Genomic DNA, 12,301 nt, shown 5'->3' with positions numbered 1-12,301 from the left:
TCGACTGCAACGACGGCACCAGCGCCTTGGTGCGCACCTTGCGACGCACAGTCCCAACATTCGCCTTCCTGCACATGGCAGGTCATCGGACCCAAATTCCGACCTCGCGAGTATGCCTACATATCGAATCGGTCATCGGACACAACTTCCGACTTCATCCATACCGTAGGGTCTTTGAGGTTGGCGCGGTGCGCTCAACCCGGGGAGTCGACCCAACGAAGCATACACCTCCCCTATATAAGCTATTTGTCCGATTCCCACACCTGTGTAGTTTGCACCTCCGATCAGGACATCGACCCCAACTTCCGAACTCGCCTGCAACGACCGAACCAGCGCCTTGGTGCGCACCTTGCAACGCACAGTGCCAACATTCGCCTTCCTGCACATGGCAGGTCATCGGACCCAAATTCCGACCTCGCGAGTATGCCTACATATCGAATCGGTCATCGGACCCAACTTCCGACTTCATCCATACCGTAGGGTCTTTGAGGTTGGCGCGGTGCGCTCAACCCGGGGAGTCGACCCAACGAAGCATACACCTCCCCTATATAAGCTATTTGTCCGATTCCCACACCTGTGTAGCTTGCACCTCCGATCAGGACATCGACCCCAACTTCCGAACTCGACTAAAAAGACCGCACCAGCACCTTGGTGTGCACCTTGCAACGCACAGTGCCAACATTCGCCTTCCTGCACATGGCAGGTCATCGGACCCAAATTCCGACCTCATGAGCATACCTACTAATCGAATCGGTCATCGGACCCAACTTCCGACTTCATCCATACCGTAGGGTCTTTGAGGTTGGCGCGGTGCGCTCAACCTGGGGAGTCGACCCATCGAAGCATACACCTCCCCTATATAAGCTATTTGTCCGATTCCGACACCTGTGTAGTTTGCACCTCCGCTCAGGACATCGACCCCAACTTCCGAACTCGCCTGCAACGACCGAACCAGCGCCTTGGTGCGCACCAAAAGTGCGCACTTTTGGAGGGCACTTTTGTGCGCTCCAAAGGTGCGCACTTTTGGAGGGCACTTTTGTGCGCTCCAAAGGTGCGCACTTTTGGAGGGCACTTTTTGGAGGGCACTTTTGTGCGCTCCAAAGGTGCGCACTTTTGGAGGGCACTTTTTGGAGGGCACTTTTCTGCGCTCCAAAGGTGCGCACTTTTGGAGGGCACTTTTTGGAGGGCACTTTTCTGCGCTCCAAAGGTGCGCACTTTTGGAGGGCACTTTTTGGAGGGCACTTTTCTGCGCTCCAAAGGTGCGCACTTTTGGAGGGCACTTTTTGGAGGGCACTTTTCTGCGCTCCAAAGGTGCGCACTTTTGGAGGGCACTTTTGTGCACTCCAAAGGTGCACACTTTTGGAGGGCACTTTTTGGAGGGCACTTTTCTGCACTCCAAAGGTGCGCACTTTTGGAGGGCACTTTTTGGAGGGCACTTTTGTGCACTCCAAAGGTGCGCACTTTTGGAGGGCACTTTTTGGAGGGCACTTTTGTGCGCTCCAAAGGTGCGCACTTTTGGAGGGCACTTTTTGGAGGGCACTTTTGTGCGCTCCAAAGGTGCGCACTTTTGGAGGGCACTTTTGTGCACTCCAAAGGTGCGCACTTTTGGAGGGCACTTTTCCTGCGCTCCAAAGGTGCACACCTAGGTGAGCACCTTCGACCACACCTTGTAGCACACCAAACTCTGACTTTCGACTTCATCCGCAATGCAGGGTCTTTGAGGTTGGCGCAATGCGCACAACCAGGGGAGTCGACCCATCAAACCCAACACCTCCCCTATATAAGCTATTTGTCTGATTCTCATACATGCGTAGCCTGCAGGAGCAATTAGGACATCGACCCCAACTTTCGGCTTCTAAACGAAAACAAGGTCTTTGAGGTTGGTGTAATGCGAACAACTAGGGGAGTCAACCCATCAAACCCAACACCTCCCCTATATAAGCTATTTGTCTGATTCTCATACATGTGTAGTCTACAGGAGCAATTAGGACATCGACCCCAACTTTTGACTTCTTAACGAAAACAAGGTCTTTGAGGTTGACGTAATGCGCACAACCAGGGGAGTCGACCCATCAAACCCAACACCTCCCCTATATAAGCTATTTGTCCGATTCTCATACATGTGTAGCCTACAGGAGCCATTAGGACATTGACCCCAACTTTTGACTTCTTAACGAAAACAAGGTCTTTGAGGTTGGCGTAATGCGCACAACCAAGGGAGTTGACCCATCAAACCCAACACCTCCCCTATATAAGCTATTTGTCTGATTCTCATACATGTGTAGCCTGCAACAACGATTAGGACATCCACCCCAACTTCTGAATTCGTCTGCGTTGACCGCACCAAAGGTGCACGCCTTGGTGCTCACCAAAATCCGACTTCCGACTTCTTCTGCTATGCGGGGTCTTTGAGGTTGGCGCAGTGCGCACAACCAGGGGAGTCAACCCACCGAATGCAACACCTCCCCTATATAAGCTATTTGTCTGATTCTCATACATGCGTAGACTGCAGCAATGATTAGGACATCCACCCCAACTTTTGACTTCTTAAACAAGACAGGGTCTTTGAAGTTGGTGCAGTGCACACAACCAGGGGAGTCGACCCATCAAACGCAACACCTCCCCTATATAAAGCTATTTGTCCGATTCTCATACGTGTAGTCTGCAGCAGCGATTAGGACATCGACCCCAACTTCCGAATTCGTTTGCATTGACCGCACCAAAGGTGCACGCCTTGGTGTGCACCTTGGAGTGCACTTTGGTGCTCACCTCGGTGCACACTTTGGTGTGCACCTCGGTGTGCACCAAAGGTGCGCACCTTGGAGCGCACCAAAGGTGTACACTTTGGAGCGCACCACATAGGGTCTTTGAGAGGTTGGCGCAGTGCGCACACCAAGGTGGGTGTTGAGGTGCGTGCCGAGGTGGGTGGGTGCTAGGGTGCGCTCCATGGTGGGTGCCAGGGTGGGTGCGTGCTAGGGTGGATTCCAAAGAGGGTCATAGGGTGGGTGCCAAGGTGGGTTGGTGATATAGTGGGTTCAAAGGTGGGTACTAGGGTGGGTTCCAAGGTGGGTCACAAGTTGGGTGCCAGGATGCGTGGGTGTTAGGTTGGGTGCCAAGGTGGGCTCCTGCGTGGGTGGGTGCTAGGGTGGGTTTCAAGGTGGACGCGAGGGCGGGTGCCAAGGTGGGTAACAAGTTGGGTGTTAGGATGGGTGAGTGCTAGAGTGGGTGCCAAGGTGGGTGGGTGCTAAGGTGGATGCCAAGGTGGTTCACAGGGTGGGTGGGTTCTAGGGTGAGTTCCAAGGTGGGTCACAGGTTTAGTGCTAGGGTGCGTGTCAAGGCGGGTGTCGAGGTGCCTGGGTGCTAGGGTGTGGATGCCAATGTGGGTCATAGGGTGGGTACTAGGGTGGGCTGCAATGTGGGTGCCAAGGTGGGTAACATGCTCGGTTGGTTCTAAATTGGGTGTCAGGGTGGGTGTGCACCCACCTTGCCCGAGGTGGGTGCCAAGGTGCCAGTGTGGGTGGGTGCTAAGGTGGATGCCAAGGTGGGTGAGAAGGTGGGTGATAGGTTGAGTGGTAGGATGGGTGGGTGCCAAGATGGGTCACAGGGTGGGTGCAAGGGTGGGTAGGTGCTAGGGTTGGTGTCAGGGTGGGTGGGTGCTAGGTTGGGTTCCAAGGTGGGTGCGAGGGTGAGTGTCAAGGTGGGTCACAGGTTAGGTGCTAGGATGGGTGAGTGCTAGGGTGCAAAGGTGCCAGGGTGGGTGCTAGGATGGGTCGATGCTAGGGTGAGTGGCAAGGTGGGTCCACAAGTGTCAAGGTGGGTGCCGAGGTGGGTGCCAACTTGGGTTCCAAGGTGGGTGCCAAGTGGGCGACTGCTATGGTGGATGCCAAGGTGGGTCACGGGGTGGGTGCCAAGTTGCTAGGTTGTGTTCCAAGGTGGGTGCCAACGTGGCTGCTAGGGTGCGTGGGTTAAAGGGTGTGTCACAACGTGGGTGCCAGGATGGGTGCGCACCCACACTGGCCAAGACGGGTGCAAGGTTGGGTTCCAAGCCCGGTCACAGGCTGGGTGCTAGGATGGGTGGGTGCCAAGGTGGGCACCAGGGTGGGTGCACCCACCCTGGCCAAGGTGGGTCACGGGGTGGGTCCTAGGGTGGGTAACAGGGTGGGTACTAAGGTGCGTGCCAAGGTGGGTCATGGGGTGGGTGCCAAGGTGGGCACCAGGGTGGGTGTGCACCAACCCTAGCCAGGGTAGGTCACGGGGTGGTTGTCGGGGTGGGCGTCAAGGAGCCAAGGTGGGTGGCAAGTAGCCAAGTTGCGTGCCAAGGTGGGTGTCGGGGTGGGTGCCAAGGATCCAAGGTGGGTGCCAAGGAACCAAGGTGGGTGTCTGGGTGGGTGCCGAGGTGGGAGCCAGGGTGGGTCCCAAGGTGAGTGCAAAGGTGGGTGCCAGGGTCAAGGTGAGTGCCAATGTGGGTTCCAAGGTGCCAGGGTCAGGGTGAGTGCCAATGTGGGTTCAAAGGTGCTAAGTTGGGTGCGAGGTTGGGTGCGAGGGTGGGTGGGTGCCAAGGTGTGCTAGGTGGAAGCCCGGGTGGGTCGGCATCCCATGGGTGTCGAGTTGGGTGCCTGATGGGTGCTTCTTGTCAAGTTTTAGTCGTCGGGACTCATTTCGAGCCTTAGAGGTCGTTTCTTGTCCGGTTGCCCTGTCTTCGACCTGGGAACCCAATTTTGGTCCTCGGGTCCCATTTTTTTTTGTCTCGCATCCCACTTTTGGCCTGTGGCCTTTTCGGGGTCGATTCTCGTTTTGGGCATCAGAGCATGTTTCTTCTCCTAAAACCCAATATTTGTTTATTAAGTCTCGGAACACATTTTTGTTCTCGTGGACCCATCATGGGTCTTGGAACGCATTTGTGGTCCTTGGGTCCCATTTTGCATCCCGAAACTTGTGTTTTGGTGCTTGATCCCTATTTTGGGTGCCCACCTTGCACCAAGTGCGCACCCGGGGCAAACCGAGCGCCTTGGTGCACCGGGGCAAGATCGAGCGTGCACCCGAGGCGCCCCGAACATGCACCAAGGTGCACTCGGCCCACATGTGAGCGCAGGTCGTTGCGCCCGAGGTGGTGTGTGGGCACCGCGTTGCAGACGGGACACTGCACGCACACGACGCCCCGTCCAGGTGCACGCACGTAGGCCGGGCCGGGTGCACACCCGACGCCCTAGCAAGGTGCGCGCACCCGGGCAGGGCTCACACTTGGCGAACGGGGCGCACTTCGCGAGGGAGGGTGTGCACCTCGACGGGGGTGGGTGGCCGGGGTGGATTCGCACGTGGGTCGCGGTTTGCTAAGTACACACTGCGACAAGCTCATAACGGGTGCGATCATACCAGCGTTAGTGCACCGGATCCCATCAGAACTCCGCAGTTAAGCGCGCTTGGGCCGGAGTAGTACTGGGATGGGTGACCTCCCGGGAAGTCCCGGTGTTGCACCCTTTTTTAGTTTTTCGCCGGGCGTCGCAATGCTATTTGAATAAACCTTTTGCCCGTTTGCGTTCTCGTCGGGGCCGGGCCGGGCCGGGGTGCGCTGCCCGCACTACCGCGCGCGCGGGGGCGACACCGAGCGCGCACCCGAGGCGCCCCGAGCACACAGGCCACGGTGCAACCCGGGCGTTGTGCGCGCACCCCGGTGCGCCCGAGGTGCTGCGCGCGCACCCAGGTGAAATCGGTGTGCACCTCGGCCAGTGCGCGCTCGGTCGAGTCGCGCACGTTGGCCAAGGTGCACGGTGATGTTTCTTACTCTAAGGTTCCGCACCAGACGCCCGGGACAGGTGAGCGAAGCTGGGCGGGGCCGGGTGCGCGGCCGGGGCAGGTGCACGCAGCTGGAGAGAGCTTTGGAGCACACCAGAGGTGCGCACCTTGGAGCACACTTCGGAGCGCACCAATGATGCGCTCCATTCAAAAGTTTCCTGAAAAGGCAAAAAAAGTTGAGATTATAGAATTTCCCACTTGAGAGATTGTAAAAAAAAAAAATTTAAAATGAAGGAAACGCGGGTGCCAAGGTGTGCGCGCCCGGGTGCGCAGCCCAGCCAAGGTGTGCGCACCAAGGCGCCCACCCTGGCGAAGGTGCACGCAAGGTGCGCACCCGAGGCAAACCGGACAATTAACCCAACTTTCGACTTCGCGCGCACCTGCGCACCTTGGAGCGCACTTCGGAGCGCTCCTTGGTGCGCACCAATCTTGGGCACCTCGGAGTGCACCATGGCGCCCACCAAGGTGCGCACCCGGGGCAAACCGAGCTCCGACTTCGTGCGCACCTTGGAGCGCACGAAAGGTGCGCACCATGGCGCCCACCAAGGTGCGCAGCCCAGCCAAGGCGTGCGCATCAAGGTGCGCACCCTGGCGAAGGTGCGCACCCGGGGCAAACCGAGCTCCGACTTCGTGCGCACCTTGGAGCGCACAAAGGGTGCGCAACCCAGCCAAGGTGTGCGCACCCCGGGCAAACCGAGCTCCGAATCGTGCGCACCTTGGAGCACACTTCGGAGCCCTCCTTGGTGCGCACCGATGTTGCGCACCTCGGAGCGCACCCGGGGAAAACAATGCAATTAACCCGACTTTCGACTTCGTGGGCACCTCGGAGCGCTCTCGGGTTCGCACCTCGGAGCACACCGAGGTGCGCACCTTTGATGCGCTGCCTTCACCAATTTCCAGAAAAGGCAAGAAAACATTGAGAAGGTGTGCGCACCGAGGTGCCCACCCTGGCGAAGGTGCACGCGAGGTGCGCACCCGGGGCAAACCGGGCTCCGACTTCGTGCACGCCATGCTGCGCACCTTGGAGGGCCATGGTGCGCACCTTGGAGCACACTTCGGAGCGCTCAATGGTGCCCAACCCAGCCAAGGTGCCCACCGCGGCGAAGGTGCACGCGAGGTGCGCACCCGGGGCAAACCGGGCTCCGACTTCGTGCACGCCATGCTGCGCACCTTGGAGGGCCATGGTGCGCACCTTGGAGCACACTTCGGAGCGCTCAATGGTGCCCAACCCAGCCAAGGTGCCCACCGCGGCGAAGGTGCACGCGAGGTGCGCACCCGGGGCAAACCGGGCTCCGACTTCGTGCACGCCGCACCTTGGAGCACACTTCGGAGCGCTCCTTGGTGCGCACCAGGGCGCGCAACCCAGCCGAGGTGCCCACCCCGGCGAAGGTGCACGCGGGGTGCGCACCCGGGGCAAACCGGGCTCCGACTTCGTGCACGCCATGGTGCCCACCGCGGCGAAGGTGCACGCGAGGTGCGCACCCGGGGCAAACCGGGCTCCGACTTCGTGCACGCCGCACCTTGGAGCACACTTCGGAGCGCTCCTTGGTGCGCACCAGGGCGCGCAACCCAGCCGAGGTGCCCACCCCGGCGAAGGTGCACGCGAGGTGCGCACCCGGGGCAAACCGGGCTCCGACTTCGTGCACGCCATGGTGCCCACCGCGGCGAAGGTGCACGCGAGGTGCGCACCCGGGGCAAACCGGGCTCCGACTTCGTGCACGCCGCACCTTGGAGCACACTTCGGAGCGCTCCTTGGTGCGCACCATGGTGCCCACCAGGGCGCGCAACCCCGCCGAAGGTGCACGCGAGGTGCGCACCCGGGGCAAACCGGGCTCCGACTTCGTGCACGCCGCACCTTGGAGCACACTTCGGAGCGCTCCTTGGTGCGCACCAGGGCGCGCAACCCCGCCGAAGGTGCACGCGAGGTGCGCACCCGGGGCAAACCGGGCTCCGACTTCGTGCACGCCATGGTGCGCACCAGGGTGCCCACCGCGGCGAAGGTGCGCACCCGGGGCAAACCGGGCTCCGACTTCGTGCACGCCGCACCTTGGAGCACACTTCGGAGCGCTCCTTGGTGCGCACCAGGGCGCGCAACCCAGCCGAGGTGCCCACCCCGGCGAAGGTGCACGCGAGGTGCGCACCCGGGGCAAACCGGGCTCCGACTTCGTGCACGCCATGGTGCCCACCGCGGCGAAGGTGCGCACCCGGGGCAAACCGGGCTAGGACTTCGTGCACGCCGCACCTTGGAGCACACTTCGGAGCGCTCCTTGGTGCGCACCATGGTGCCCACCAGGCCGCGCAACCCAGCCAAGGTGTGCGCACCAAGGTGCACGCGAGGTGCGCACCCGGGGCAAACCGGGGTCCGGCTTCGTGCACGCCGCACCTTGGAGCACACATCGGGGCGCTCCCGGGTTCGCACCGGCGTTGCGCACCGTGGTGGGCACCTCGGAGCGCACCGTGGTGGGCACCTCGGAGCACACCAAGGTGGGCAGCGAGGTGCGCACCTTTGATGCGATGCCTTCACTAATTTCCATAAAAGGCAAAAAAAAACGAGATTTTAAAATTTCCGTTTTGAAAGATAGTGAGAAAAAGGGAATGCTGGTGCCATCTTGAGCCCGCCCTGGTGCGCAGCCCAGCCAAGGTGTGCGCACCAAGGTGCCCACCCTGGCGAAGGTGCGCGCCCGGGCAATTAACCCAACTTCCAACTTCGCGCGCGCCAGGGTGGGAGCGCACCCAACAACCGGGCCTGGGAAGAGCCAATGCGAGAAACCCCACCAAACGCTCTGACAAAAAAAGAGGGGGCGCTCCAGTAACCCCGCTTCGGAGCGCACCCTGGGCAAACCCAGCCAGGGTGCCCACCCCGGCCAAGGTGCAGGCGAGGTGCGCACCCGGGGCAAACCGGGCTCCGACAACGTGCACGCCGCACCTTGGAGCACACTTCGTAGCGCTCCCGGGTGCGCACCTCAGAGCACACCAAGGTGGGCAGCGAGGTGCGCACCTTTGATGCGCTGCCTTCACTAATTTCCAGAAAAGGCAAAAAAAAGAGGAGATTTTAAAATTTCCGTTTTGAAAGATAGTGAAAAAAACGGAACGCGGGTGCCATCTTGAGCCCGCCCTGGTGCACAGCCCAGGTAAGGTGCCCACCCTGGCAAAGGTGCGCACCCGGGCAATTAACCCTACTTCCGACTTCGTGCGCGCCAGGGTGGCAACCGGGCCTGGGAAGAGCCAATGCGAGAAACCCCACCAAACGCTCCGACAAAAAAAGAGGCGGCGCTCCAATAACCCCGCTTCGGAGCGCAGCCGGGGCAAACCCAGCCAAGGTGCCCACCCCGACGAAGGTGCACGCGAGGTGCGCACCCGGGGCAAACCGGGCTCCGACAACGTGCACGCAGCACCTTGGAGCACACTTCGAAGCACTCCCGGGTGCCCACCGGCGTTGCGCACCGTGGTGGGCAGCGAGGTGCGCACCTTTGATGCGCTGCCTTCACTAATTTCCAGAAAAGGCAAAAAAAAATGAGATTTTAAAATTTCCGTTTTGAAAGATAGTGAAAAAAACGGAACGCGGGTGCCATCTTGAGCCCGCCCTGGTGCGCAGCCCAGGCAAGGCATGCGCACCAAGGTGCCCACCCGCGGTGCACGCCCGGGGCAAACCGGGCTCCGACTTCGTGCAGGCCGCACCTTGGAGCACACTTCGGAGCGCTCCTTGGTGCGCACCATGGTGCCCACCAGGGCGCACCCGGGGCAAACCGGGCTCCGACTTCGTGCACGCCGCACCTTGGAGCACACATCGGAGCGCTCCCAGGTTCGCACCAGCGTTGCGCACCTTTGATGCGCTGCCTTCACTAATTTCCAGAAAAGGCAAAAAAAAACGATATTTTAAAATTTCCGTTCTGAAAGATAGTGAAAAAAACGGAACGCGGGTGCCATCTTGAGCCCTTCCTGGTGCGCAGCCCAGGCAAGTTGTGCGCACCAAGGTGCCCACCCTGGCGGAGGTGCGCGCCCGGGGCAAACCGGGCTCCGACTTCGTGCACTGCATGGTGCCCACCAAGGCGCGCAACCCAGCCAAGGTGCCCACCGCAGCGAAGGTGCACGCGAGGTGCGCACCCGAGGTGCACACCCGGGGCAAACCGAGCTCCGACTTCGTGCACGCCGCACCTTGGAGCACACTTCAGAGCGCTCCTTGGTGCGCACCAGGGCGCGCAACCCAGCCAAGGTGCTCACCCCGGCGAAGGTGCACGCGAGGTGCGCACCCGGGGCAAGCCGGGCTCGGACTTCGTGCACGCCGCACCTTGGAGCACACATCGGAGCGCTCCCGGGTTCGCACCAGCATTGCGCACCTTTGATGCGCTGCCTTCACTAATTTCCAGAAAAGGCAAAAAAAAAAAAAAAACGAGATTTTAAAATTTCCGTTTTGAAAGATAGTGAAAAAAACGGAACGCGGGTGCCATCTTGAGCCCGCCCTGGTGTGCAGCCCAGGCAAGTTGTGCGCACCAAGGCACCCACCCTGGCCAAGGTGGGTCACGGGGTGGGTCCTAGGGTGGGTAACGGGGTGGGTACTAAGGTGCGTGCCAAGGTGGGTCATGGGGTGGGTGCCAAGGTGGGCACCAGGGTGGGTGTGCACCAACCCTAGCCAGGGTAGGTCACGGGGTGGTTGTCGGGGTGGGCGTCAAGGAGCCAAGGTGGGTGGCAAGTAGCCAAGTTGCGTGCCAAGGTGGGTGTCGGGGTGGGTGCCAAGGATCCAAGGTGGGTGCCAAGGAACCAAGGTGGGTGTCTGGGTGGGTGCCGAGGTGGGAGCCAGGGTGGGTCCCAAGGTGAGTGCAAAGGTGGGTGCCAGGGTCAAGGTGAGTGCCAATGTGGGTTCCAAGGTGCCAGGGTCAGGGTGAGTGCCAATGTGGGTTCAAAGGTGCTAAGTTGGGTGCGAGGTTGGGTGCGAGGGTGGGTGGGTGCCAAGGTGTGCTAGGTGGAAGCCCGGGTGGGTCGGCATCCCATGGGTGTCGAGTTGGGTGCCTGATGGGTGCTTCTTGTCAAGTTTTAGTCGTCGGGACTCATTTCGAGCCTTAGAGGTCGTTTCTTGTCCGGTTGCCCTGTCTTCGACCTGGGAACCCAATTTTGGTCCTCGGGTCCCATTTTTTTTTGTCTCGCATCCCACTTTTGGCCTGTGGCCTTTTCGGGGTCGATTCTCGTTTTGGGCATCAGAGCATGTTTCTTCTCCTAAAACCCAATATTTGTTTATTAAGTCTCGGAACACATTTTTGTTCTCGTGGACCCATCATGGGTCTTGGAACGCATTTGTGGTCCTTGGGTCCCATTTTGCATCCCGAAACTTGTGTTTTGGTGCTTGATCCCTATTTTGGGTGCCCACCTTGCACCAAGTGCGCACCCGGGGCAAACCGAGCGCCTTGGTGCACCGGGGCAAGATCGAGCGTGCACCCGAGGCGCCCCGAACATGCACCAAGGTGCACTCGGCCCACATGTGAGCGCAGGTCGTTGCGCCCGAGGTGGTGTGTGGGCACCGCGTTGCAGACGGGACACTGCACGCACACGACGCCCCGTCCAGGTGCACGCACGTAGGCCGGGCCGGGTGCACACCCGACGCCCTAGCAAGGTGCGCGCACCCGGGCAGGGCTCACACTTGGCGAACGGGGCGCACTTCGCGAGGGAGGGTGTGCACCTCGACGGGGGTGGGTGGCCGGGGTGGATTCGCACGTGGGTCGCGGTTTGCTAAGTACACACTGCGACAAGCTCATAACGGGTGCGATCATACCAGCGTTAGTGCACCGGATCCCATCAGAACTCCGCAGTTAAGCGCGCTTGGGCCGGAGTAGTACTGGGATGGGTGACCTCCCGGGAAGTCCCGGTGTTGCACCCTTTCTTAGTTTTTCGCCGGGCGTCGCAATGCTATTTGAATAAACCTTTTGCCCGTTTGCGTTCTCGTCGGGGCCGGGCCGGGCCGGGGTGCGCTGCCCGCACTACCGCGCGCGCGGGGGCGACACCGAGCGCGCACCCGAGGCGCCCCGAGCACACAGGCCACGGTGCAACCCGGGCGTTGTGCGCGCACCCCGGTGCGCCCGAGGTGCTGCGCGCGCACCCAGGTGAAATCGGTGTGCACCTCGGCCAGTGCGCGCTCGGTCGAGTCGCGCACGTTGGCCAAGGTGCACGGTGATGTTTCTTACTCTAAGGTTCCGCACCAGACGCCCGGGACAGGTGAGCGAAGCTGGGCGGGGCCGGGTGCGCGGCCGGGGCAGGTGCACGCAGCTGGAGAGAGCTTTGGAGCACACCAGAGGTGCGCACCTTGGAGCACACTTCGGAGCGCACCAATGATGCGCTCCATTCAAAAGTTTCCTGAAAAGGCAAAAAAAGTTGAGATTATAGAATTTCCCACTTGAGAGATTGTAAAAAAAAAAAATTTAAAATGAAGGAAACGCGGGTGCCAAGGTGTGCGCGCCCGGGTGCGCAGCCCAGCCAAGGTGTGCGCACCAAGGCGCCCACCCTGGCGAAGGTGCACGCA

The 12,301-nt window shown here is 60.5% G+C and overlaps 2 non-coding genes across 2 annotated transcripts; both read left to right on the top strand.

Annotated features, from left to right (window-relative positions):
* Nucleotides 1-5,359: 5,359 nt before the first annotated feature.
* LOC131867236 (5S ribosomal RNA) lies at nucleotides 5,360-5,478 on the top strand. The gene has a single exon (XR_009365795.1). It is a non-coding gene; the product is annotated as a 5S ribosomal RNA (ribosomal RNA).
* A 6,065-nt stretch (nucleotides 5,479-11,543) lies between these two features.
* On the top strand, nucleotides 11,544-11,662 carry LOC131867235 (5S ribosomal RNA). Its single transcript, XR_009365794.1, has one exon. It is a non-coding gene; the product is annotated as a 5S ribosomal RNA (ribosomal RNA).
* Nucleotides 11,663-12,301: the final 639 nt, after the last annotated feature.

Source organism: Cryptomeria japonica, unplaced genomic scaffold (assembly GCF_030272615.1).
Source record: "Cryptomeria japonica unplaced genomic scaffold, Sugi_1.0 HiC_scaffold_166, whole genome shotgun sequence".
Lineage (NCBI taxonomy): Eukaryota > Viridiplantae > Streptophyta > Pinopsida > Cupressales > Cupressaceae > Cryptomeria > Cryptomeria japonica.
The sequence above is the reverse complement of the archived record's forward strand: the minus strand, read 5'-3'. Positions and strand labels throughout refer to the sequence as shown.